Here is a 10,729-nt window from a genome sequence, read left to right as displayed (position 1 = left end):
CTCACAGTGTCGTATCTGTGCAGAGCCCAGGGTGTGACATGTGCTCAGGACGTGATACGCTGTTAACTGAAAAAGGCAGCTTCTCTGATTCCATGTGTGTCTAGACACACACACAGGGCACAGAAAACCGTTGCCAGCGATTCTGTCCAAGCAGGGGCCTCGTAGATTGTTTTCCTTTTCTTGCTTGAGTTTACCTGTATTTTGCACAAAATACTGAGAAATTTTTAGAAATTTTAGAAGTTTCTAAATGTTAACATTTCTAAATGTTAAACTATGGGAAAAGTACAGACTTGTACTGTTCTGTACAATAATGACTTGTACGTTAGGATAGTGACTCCATCATCCTACATTAACAACTATGAATATCTTGCCATCCTTCCTCATTGAAATTTTATTTTTAAAGAAATAAAACTAGATTCCAGATGAGTGACAACCCAACTGAGAAGGAACACTGCGACATCGAAAGAAGAGGCTGAAGGAAGCTGTTTTCCCAGGGTGAGGCAGCGTTTCCTAAACCTCCAAAGCACAAACCTACGGCGAAGCATTGATGGGCCTGACTCCATCAAAGTGAAAGGCGTCTGTTCAGCAAGACACTGTGAACAAGTCAGCAGACAGATAACAGGTCAGAAGCTATCTGCTGTCTTTAAAACAGACCAGGAGTTATGACTGGTTAGAACAGACAAGAACCTCCTGCAGCTCAACAAAGGAGAGAGAAAGGCAAGAGGGAAATGGCAGAGCCTGGGAACAGCAATCCGCAGAGACAGGAGCGGCAGCGGGCGCTGGACACGAAGAGCTGTGCGGCCCATTAGTGGCCAGCGACACGCAAACGCAGGCGACTCCACACCACGCCACCCCCAGCACCCTGGCAGCGGTCAGACTGGACAGCAGCGAGTGCCCGCGGGCCTGTGGGGGGTCCCTGGAGCAGGGAGGGTCGAGACAGGAAGGAGGAGGTTGGGCACCAGGGACTGAGGGAGGCAGGTGGGGTTAGTATTTAATGGAGACGGGGTCTCAGTTTGGGGAGGCAAGAAGGTTCTGGAGACGGACAGTTGTGATGGTTGGACAACAGCGTGAATATTCTAGACACCTCTGCACTGGACTCTGAGAAGTGGTTGAGAAGATGGCAAATGTTGCGTGAACTTCAGTACAATTTTGTGGCGTGTGGAAAACAGCCTTGTCGTACCTCCCATGGAAGAAACCCTCCCGCCGATTACAGGTTCACCTGCTTGGGGGCTCCAGCCTGTCCCGAGGGGGAAGGGCAGCTTGAAAATAGCGCCCCGGGCAGCCGGGGGCCTGGGGCGAGAACGAAGTCCACTCCAGGCGTGGGCACAGGCGTGGGCACAGGCGTCCAGGCTCGGGTGGCCAGGCATGAGGGTCCTGGAGGCTGCAGCTTCCCGGGGTCTCTCCTGTCCCTCTGCAGCCCCCACCCCCCTTTCTACCCCTGTACCTGGCCTCTGGAAACCACTAGCCTGCCCTCTTTCTCTAAAATTTCGTCAGCTCAGAAATGTCGTACAAATGGCATCCTGCGGTGTGTCACCTTTTGCGGTTGGCTTTCTGGGCCCGGCAAAATTCCCTGGAGATTGACCCACGTTTGTGTGTTCATCAGTCTCTGTACCCTTTTTAATGTAAAGGAGGCTACAAACACAGCACGGCTAATTGATGGGCAAAAACGTGAGTCCTGTCCCGGGGAGCAGGAGGCCTCCCCTCCGCCTGTCCCTGACAACACTTCTCTGGACTCGACTCTGGGGACGCCCTTCTTTCTTGCAGCAGGGAACGGACCAGAGGAACACACACCTCACGCTGAGCAGCAGCGCTGTCCCCTGAAGCCGCGACACCTCGGCTCCCAGCCTCACTCGCGTGACGACGACGTCCCTGTAGCATCAGGGTCAGGAAGGCTGTTCCCAGTCTCAGCGCCCGCCTGCCTGGTAGCCGCAGGCGTGTGCTGGTGACCGGCTGTTTGGCGTCGGGCCCTTTGGTCTGTGCGTTTATCACACGTGCTCCCGTGAGCACATGTCCACGCTTGAACGCACTGGAAGCCGTTGCGGGTGCGCCCCTCCTTCTCGGGGAGTCGCAGCAGGACTCGTGAGTTCCGTCGTAATACAGTGTTTGTTCCTGGGTCACTGTCAGAAGCTACAAGGAGCGTCGCGCAACCAGCTGCAGCCAGTCCATCCGCTTGTGGCCTCTTCAGAGGCCCTTCAAAGGCTGGAGCGAAGCACGTAAAGCTCTGTGTTCGGGCAGGCTGTCTCTCCGGTCTCATCCCTGGTGAATTTCCAGACCAGAGGCGGGCGTTCCTCCATCAGCTCTGAGAGAGAAGCCTTGACAGCAGACCAGCACGCGAATGTCTTTTCTCTGAACGCAACAAGGACAGGTTTCTTGTGAGGAGTATCTTAAGAGGCTTCTGCTTCCATTTCTGCAAAGTCAGAAATCTTGTCGTTCTGAGGAAAGTGAAAGGTGACTCAGCCTCCCTCATGAAAAGCTCAGCACCAGGTGCGCAGGGCGCACCTTTATTCACAGGGTTGTGTGCACGGCTTGGGGGACATTTGGCAGCTAAGGTCGGTTCGTTTGCTTGGTGAGATCGGTGGCTGATGGAGCTTGCCAGGATCCACCTTTGTGCTGGCCACAAACACGTAGATGGAAAGCAGAGTTAAGTTTGTCTGTGGACAAGATCTCAACAGTCTTTGTTCTGTGTATTCCGCAGTCTCGTTAAACTCTTCCCAGACATCAGGAGGACGATCTGGGGGCCCAGTGGTTAAGACTCTGCCTCCCGACGCAGGGATGCTGGTGATGCTGGTTTGACCCCTGGTCAGGGAACTAACGGAGAAGGCGATGGCGCCCACCCCAGCGCTCTTGCCTGGAGAATCCCAGGGATGGAGGAGCCTGGTGGGCTGCTGTCTGTGGGGTCGCAGAGTCGGACACGACTGAAGCGACTTAGCAGCAGCAGCAGCAGGGAACTGAGACCCCTCCTTGGTGACCTGGTGGTTAAGGATCCGCCTCACAATATGCAAGGGACACTGGTTGGATCCCTGGCCTGGGAAGATCCCACGGGCCGAGAGCCTGTCTCCACCACAAGAGAAGCGTCTGCAATGAGGGATCCACGCCCCACAGCAGCCTCCACTCGCCAGAGCCAGGGAAAGGCCTGCGCAGCGATGCAGGCCCAGCACAGCCGAAAATAATAAGATAGATAAATCTTAGAGTGCGGCTCTTGGGGAGCCCGTGGAAAGTCTCCTTGGGGTGAGAGGTGAAGGGTCAGCTCTCCTCTGTCAGGGCAGGAGGCACATTCCTTAGCAAAGTCTTACTTCTGATCTCCGAACGTGGAAATGTCACTTTGCTCAGCTCCATAGCGCATGAAGGGACAAGGTGTCCCCGAGCTCACAGTGGCCCCAGACTGCCTATGGTCTCGGGGAGACAACGAAGTTGTGGCTGGTTTACAAGAACTTTCCTGTTACACCCGGGACTTGAGGTCAGTCCCCACCTGCTTCCTCCCTGTCCATCTGAAAATCCAGATCAGATCCATGCGACCCTCCCCACTGAGCCACCATACAAACAGCCACACTCACGACCACAGGTCACAGAACGTGTTTAAAAAATTTAGGAACCCCATAGATCACTTTAACCCCGTCACCCGGAGACAGCAAACACTTCCTGTCTCTCCTGTCTGTGTGCACATGCGTGTATGTTTTATTAACATAAAGTGCGCGCCCCGTATACGCCCTCCTGCGGTCTGCTCCTGCACCTCACACACGTGTCCCTGGACATTCGCCTCTGCCCACAGAGGTCTCAGTGCAGAGAGCTGAGCACACGCAGCTTCTCTTCTCACCAAAGGCTTCTTCATCGAAAGGGTTAGCGGAGAAGCACAGAAAGGCGGTGGGTGGGGACAGGAGATGAGAGCCTTCAACAAATGTGGCCAAGTGTGGGCAGAGGGGGCAGCAGCCCAGAATAGGAGCGCTGCGCCGAGGCGGGGGCTCATCTGCCCTGGTCTCGGAGGCTCGGGGTAGGTGGGGCTGGCACTGGGGATTAACCAGAGGTCTGGGGATGAACAACTGTTCCCTCACACACCCAGGCCACAGAGCAGCTGGCAGCTGGCCTGGAGCCCTGGTCCCAAGGCCAGACTCTCTTCTCCAGAGAAACCAAGCAAACTGCTTTTAGAGGGGGGTGGGGCTCCCCAAGGAGTTCGCCCCTCGGCCTGGCACTCCTGAGAACACTGACCCTTGGACGGGAGACTCCCTCAACCTTTCTGTTTAGGAGAGAGGCCTGTCAAGGAGACTAAGTTACCTGGAGTGACTAAGAAAGTTCTGGCCCCACTGAGCGATGAGAAGGATTCAGAGGCAATGGAACGCTCTGCATTTCTGGTGGGACCACCAAGTGGCACAACTACTTTGGGAAAGAGATCAGCAGTTTATTATAGAGTTAAACATACACTTAACAGGCCATCCCGCAACTCCGCCCTTCGGTATTTCCTCAGGCAATGTACAGATGTATGTTAACACAGAGAGTTGTAAATGAATGTCTTCAGCCATTATTCCAGAGAAGGCAATGGCACCCCACTCCAGGCCTCTTGCCTGGAAAATCCCATGGACGGAGGAGCCTGGTGGGCTGCAGTCCATGGGCTTGCTAAGAGTCGGAGGTGACTGAGCGACTTCACTTTCACTTTTCACTTTCTTGCACTGGAGAAGGAAATGGCAACCCCCTCCAGTGTTCTTGCCTGGAGAATCCCAGGGACGGCGGAGCCTGGTGGGCTGCCGTCTATGGGGTCGCACAGAGTCGGACACGACTGAAGCGACTTAGCAGCAGCAGCCATTATTCAAAACTGAACTGGATAAACCCAAATGTCCCTCAGCTGAGGAACAGATAAAAAGCTATGATACAATGGACTATGACTCAGCAATAAAAATGGAACGAACAACTGACATGCGCCAAGACGTGGGTAAGTCTCAAAAACACACGCTGAGAACGACAATAAAGAAATGATGCTGTGATCTGGAATGACAGAAATCTGATCAGTGTCTGCCCAGGAGCTGAGTGTGGAGTGGGGTTTGACTGGGAAGGGGACCAAGGTAACTCTACGGAAATGTTCTATACCTTGACTGTGATGTGATTACACAGTTGTATACATTTGTCAAAACTCATCAACATTTACACTTAAAAATGGGACCACTTCATTGTATATAAATTAAACCTCAGTAAAGTTCATTTATGGAAAAAGAGACTTAAAAGGTAAACGGTAAAAAATAAAAGAATCAATAAGATACTTAGAAAATAAAGTAGAAAAATTATCTTAGGACACAGAAGAAATGGCCCAAGAAGAAAAAGAAGAGGAAGAGGAGAAAAAATAGGTAAGAAATGATGGAATCGTGGAGGATGTGTCCGGGATGCCTAACTTCGCGTACACGGGAGTTCCAGGAGAGAACGGAGAAAACGGAAAGTTCTTAAATGCAAACAAAAGACTGTAGAAAATGGAAGGTCCCCTTGAGCACAGAGAAGGGCGAATGAATAAAAAGACCCCCATTTAGACCTGTTCTTGTGAAACGCCGGAGTGTCAGGGAGAGAGGTTCCAGAAGCCTCTGAAGATAAAACTCGCGACTCTGGCAAAGGAATGACTATCAAACTGCCAACTGTGAGATGACGACACAGCTGGGCCCTCGAAATGCTGAGGAAACACTTGGGATCTAGAAACCGATGCCAAGTTATGAGTGCAAATTAAAAGCCTTCTTAGAGACAGAAAGACGTGCCCTTCTGAGGACATGCTTGAAATGCACTTCAGCATACGAAGCTGGAGCCAAGCACAGGGAAGGCAAGGGGCTGGTGGGCCACGCGCGGCGTCTGCAGTGACAGCCAGGCAGCAGGTCTGCACAGAGCGCGGGGCTCGGAGACACAGCTCCAGGGGAAAAGACAGGCTCCGGGAGCTTCTACAATCTACAAGCAAAGCACGAAAACGCATTTTCAACCCATTCAAATGGTAAAGACCAATCCTGACAGTGCTCAAGCAAAAGTCTGGGTGATGGAAGGTGGGCGGAAGTGGGAGAGGCGGAGGAAAGGACAGGACCCCTGTTCCATTGCATCCAAAGCACTCGGGATAAGACACAGAGGTTCAAGGACTGCGTATTGTTTAATGCCACACCGGTACTCGAGGAAAACGTACAACAGTAACAGAACTATAATAAAAAGGCGTGGGAGGAGACACGAGGGATAGGGGAGGACATGTTCTCTACCTCGCCGGCTGTGGTCCTGACGCTTGAATGCCCTCACCTCTTACCGTCCTCCTCTCACTCACCTGTAAGCTCCTGTCCTGCCTCCTTGCTGTTCCTCCAAATTGTCAAGTTTGTCCCTGCTCACAGCATTCGTACCTGCCAAGCCAGCAGAGACAGGGTGGGCAGCAGAGAGTCCACAGAAGCCCATCCATCCACCCCAGCCGCTCTGAGACGCAAGGGCCAGCCCCAGTTCTGAAGGTGCCCTGCTCACCTGGCCCAGGAGAGCAGTGAGCTCATCTTCACTTCCTCCATTTTGTAAAAATGGTACGGAGTTCCCATGTACTCTGTCTTATTTCTCAGTGGCAACAGTGTTCTATCTCACGCCTTCATCACTTGGCTAAGGTGTTTCGGCCAAGTTCTCCACCATGAAGTTACTATTAATCCCTTTGTGATTAAAAAATATCTTGGGGGAGATATTTGAGTAATAAGCTGTCTCAAAACTTTTGGCCATCAGTGGATCTTGTTTGGGACAAGTATTACTGTGGTGTCTGCCTAATGTTGATTTTCTGTTTCTCTCATTCCTACTATATCTATCGGAATATTTTTGTCTCCTTCCTCCCTCACTGATTCTTTTTTCTTTTTGGCGGCACCACATGGCTTGTGGGATCTTAGTTCCCCAACCAGGGATTGAACCCAGGCCCTCTGCAGTGAGAGTGTAGAGTTCTAGCCACTGGCCCACCAGAGAATTCTCTACTTATTTATTATTATTATTTCTATGTCACTAGGGACTCGTGGATATTTACATTATTCTGTAACTCACAACAGTTATTAATTTTGCCAGTCACATAGTTCCAGCTTCGGCCACTAGGAGCTCCTTCAGGTTGCCCCCTGAGTCCCCGTCCTTTTTGGAGCCATTCCTTACTTTCTGGAATGCTTGGACTTTCCCTGACCTAGCCCTGGGATCAGTCACTTCTTCAAGAAGCCCAGGTACGTGTGTGGGTGGAGCGCTCTCTACCCCAGGCCCGAAGGAAGGAAAGAGGGTGTGGGGATAAGGAAGGGCACTCCTGCCTCGCCCACTTCTCCCGCCCTATTCTTCCCTTCAGGAAGGATGTTGCCAACAGGTGCGGCGGCTCTTCACGGACTGCGCCCCGCTGGAGCCTTGTCAGGACCCCCAGGACTCAGAGGGGCATGGCTGGGTCTCAGAGCGTCACCAGGAGGGGATACTTGCCAACTGGCAAAGGCATCTGTGGGCAGCACCCCCGCCCCTGTCCCCTCCCAAATCTCTGGGGGCTGGAGGACGGTGGGAGGGACGGGAGTACAGTCCCTGTCGGCCCGAAGACGTTCTCACTGAGGTACAAACCTAGGACATGAAAAATGAATTTTTCTCCAGGTCGTTCTGGTAGTATGTTTCAATTCTGACGTTTTATCGGGCAAGTATCAAAACGTGCAGCTCAAACTGGCTTAAGCTAAACACGTTTCAGTGACTCAACCGAAAAGGCGTGTTTGGACCGCAGGTGCAGTTTGACGAGGCTTCTGGCTCCACTTCTCAAGAAAGCAACAGCAACAGCATCCCGCCCAACTAGACGAGCAGCCACTCCACACTGTAGACGTCAGCGCGCTGCGCCGCTAATCTGCAGTGTCCGGGCGGGGCCACACCCAGGCGGGGGGGGCGGGGCCACGTGACCCGGACGTCACCAATCAGGGGTCCAGCCGCCGCCGGACGCAACGACGCGAACGCCTCTGCGCCGCCGCCTCCCCCGATTGGCCGAGTCTGGGTCACGTGGCCGCGCCCTCGCCGCAAGGGCCGCTGGGAGGACCGCTGGCTGGGCCTTCGGTGCGGCGGAGCCGGGCGCGCACGTGGAGGTCGCGCGAGCGCGGGCCAGGGGCGCCGCGGCAGGCCGCCGGCGCGGATGCAGCGCCCGTCAGCGGCCGCGGTATTGGTCGCACTTCTCTTTCAGACGGCGGCGACGGCGCGCACCGGCCTGAGGCGGAGCTGCGAGCGGGAGGGGTGGCCGCGCACCCATCGTGAGGGCCAGGACCGCGGGTCCGAAGCCCGTCAGCTCCCGCAGCTGCTCCGCAGCGAGCGTCCCAGGGTCTCGTGCCCCGGGGCCGGAGGCCGGCCGTCGGGACCTCGGCTAAGACGGAGCGGGCTGGAGAAACCTTGTCGCTTTGTTGGGCGATACGGTTGTCCTGTAGGAATTTTATACGCCAAAGCGAAATTGCTAATTTTGATTTCGTCTTTAAATGTCATCAAGGAGTTCAGTTCAGTTCAGTCGCTCAGTTGTGTCCGACTCTTTGCGACCCCATGAATCGCAGCACGCCAGGCCTCCCTGTCCATCACCATCTCCCGGAGTTCACTCAGACTCACATCCATCGAGTCCGTGATGCCATCTCATCCTCGGTCGTCCCCTTCTCCTCCTGCCCCAAATCCCTCCCAGCATCAGAGTCTTTTCCAGTGAGTCAACTCTTCGCATGAGGTGGCCAAAGTACTGGAGCCTCAGCTTTAGCATCAGTCCTTCCAAAGAAATCCCAGGGCTGATCTTCAGAATGGACTGGTTAGTCTCAAGCTTTTGACTTCCAAACTCAACCAATGATTGTTTCTAAAGTTTTGATACTTTCAGTTATGAAAAAGTTCACACAAGATACACACGTGTACGCACACCAGTAGAGCAGAGAGGAATAGTACCTAAACATTGGTCACTGATTCGGTGGTTTAAGACAGAACCGTGGAAGGACTTTGCCGCTCTAGAAGTCCAGCGAAAGACTCACGCACTCCTCACACCTGGCCGGCTGCAGACTGAGGTCTGAGTGCGCCACCTGCCTCACGGTGCTTGGCGCCTTCTGACTGGTGTCTTCTGTCGTGTGGACGTACTACCGTTCATCCATTCATAACGTTGACGGACACTGGGTGACTTCCAGTTTGGGGCTGGAATAAAGCAGCTATGAACGCTTGGGCACAAGTCTTTGCATTTTCATTTCTCAACGAGACAAGTTTTTGGTAAACGTCTTGCTTCATCCTGAACGTCCTTCCCCGGAATTGGGCTCTGTTTACACAGAAGAAACGTGTGCAGACGAGAGGCAAGACAATCACCCACAGTCAATTTGGATTTCTGATTTGGCAGTTAAGTCTCAGCTGAGATATGCTTCCGACTACTGAACAAGGTATCAGAAGGCACAGACCCAGTTTCCACGCCAGTCCCTCAGCCCCACAGTTGCCCTCCTCAGGTGACACCACCCTTACCGATTTCTTTTGTAACCATCTAGAAATGTCTTCTGCACATAAAGCATATATAGGCAGCTCCTTCTCTCACATACGGTGCATTCGTTTTTTAGAAAACACTTATCCGGCCGGCCCAGATCTCCGCTGTGGCTCCCATATCTCTGATATTCGTTGCAGCACGTGGGATCTTTAGGTGCGGCGCGGGATCTCCTGGTTGCGGCACGTGGGATCTAGTTCCCTGACCAGACAGTGAACCCGGCTCTCTGTACTGGGAGTGCGGAGTCTTGGCCACTGGACCAGCAGGGAAGTCCCTACACACAGTGCGTTCCATACAGTGTAGTCTCCTCGCTTGCTACAGTTTCTTTTAGAAGTTGATCCCATACTGGCACATATCGGGCCGTCTCTGGCTACTAAAAGATAAGTGTTTCATCTTCAGCCAACCAACTCACCCCTAGAAGGATGTCGTATTTTCACGTAGGTCATGGAGTGGAGAAGGCAATGGCACCCCACTCCAGTACTCTTGCCTAGAAAATCCCATGGACGGAGGAGCCTGGTAGGCTGCAGTCCATGGGGTCGCTAAGAGTCGGGCACGAGTGAGCGACTTCACTTTCGCTTTTCACTTTCATGCACTGGAGAAGGAAATGGCAACCCACTCCAGTATTCTTGCCTGGAGAATCCCAGAGACAGAGGAGCCTGGTGGGCTGCCGTCTATGGGGTCACACAGAGTCGGACACAACTGAAGCGACTTAGCAGCAGCTTAGTAGCATGGAGAAGAGATTTTAAAAGGAGCTTGTTTTTGAACCACAGCATGGGTTGAGGATAGATAAATTACCTTTAAGAAAGTAACCTTTTGAGCTTCTTAAATTCAGGAAATGAAACCTTGGGTTGAGCACAAACCTCCTGGATGCAGCATCACCAGCACAATCCATAAAGGAACAAGTCGAAAAATTAGACTTCTGGGAACTTCCTGGTGCTCCAGTAGCTAAGACGGCACCGTCACTGCAGAGGGCCCGGGTCCAATCCCTGGTTGGGGAACTGAAGGCCCCGCAAGCCACGGGTGTGTTAAAAAGGTTACTACCCCTTCACAGGCCGAGCTTGTGTCGGATGTCCTGATTCGCTGCAACGCTGCCTCCGCGTCGTTCCCCGAATGATGCACAGCAGCAGAAGCGCAGCGTCAATGCCGCCGCGGCAGCCGGGCTGGACAGCAGTGGGGGGAACCCAGCCCCGGCCGGCCTCGTGGGAGGTGAGGGGTCGAGCACGCGGTGTCCTCCTAGCCAAACTCTCTGCTGTTTACTTTCGGCTCCTGTGACTGACTGACCAGAGG

The 10,729-nt window shown here is 53.4% G+C and overlaps 1 long non-coding RNA gene across 1 annotated transcript; it reads right to left on the bottom strand.

Moving 5' to 3' along the window:
• On the bottom strand, positions 3,177-6,812 carry LOC108633850. The gene is made up of 3 exons (XR_001917208.1): positions 6,269-6,812; positions 4,270-4,368; positions 3,177-3,488 (listed from the first exon to the last, which is right to left on the bottom strand). It is a non-coding gene; the product is annotated as an uncharacterized LOC108633850 (long non-coding RNA).

This window comes from Capra hircus, chromosome 25 (genome assembly GCF_001704415.2).
Source record: "Capra hircus breed San Clemente chromosome 25, ASM170441v1, whole genome shotgun sequence".
Classification (NCBI taxonomy): Eukaryota; Metazoa; Chordata; class Mammalia; order Artiodactyla; family Bovidae; genus Capra; species Capra hircus.
This window is presented reverse-complemented; position numbering and strand designations above follow the sequence as displayed.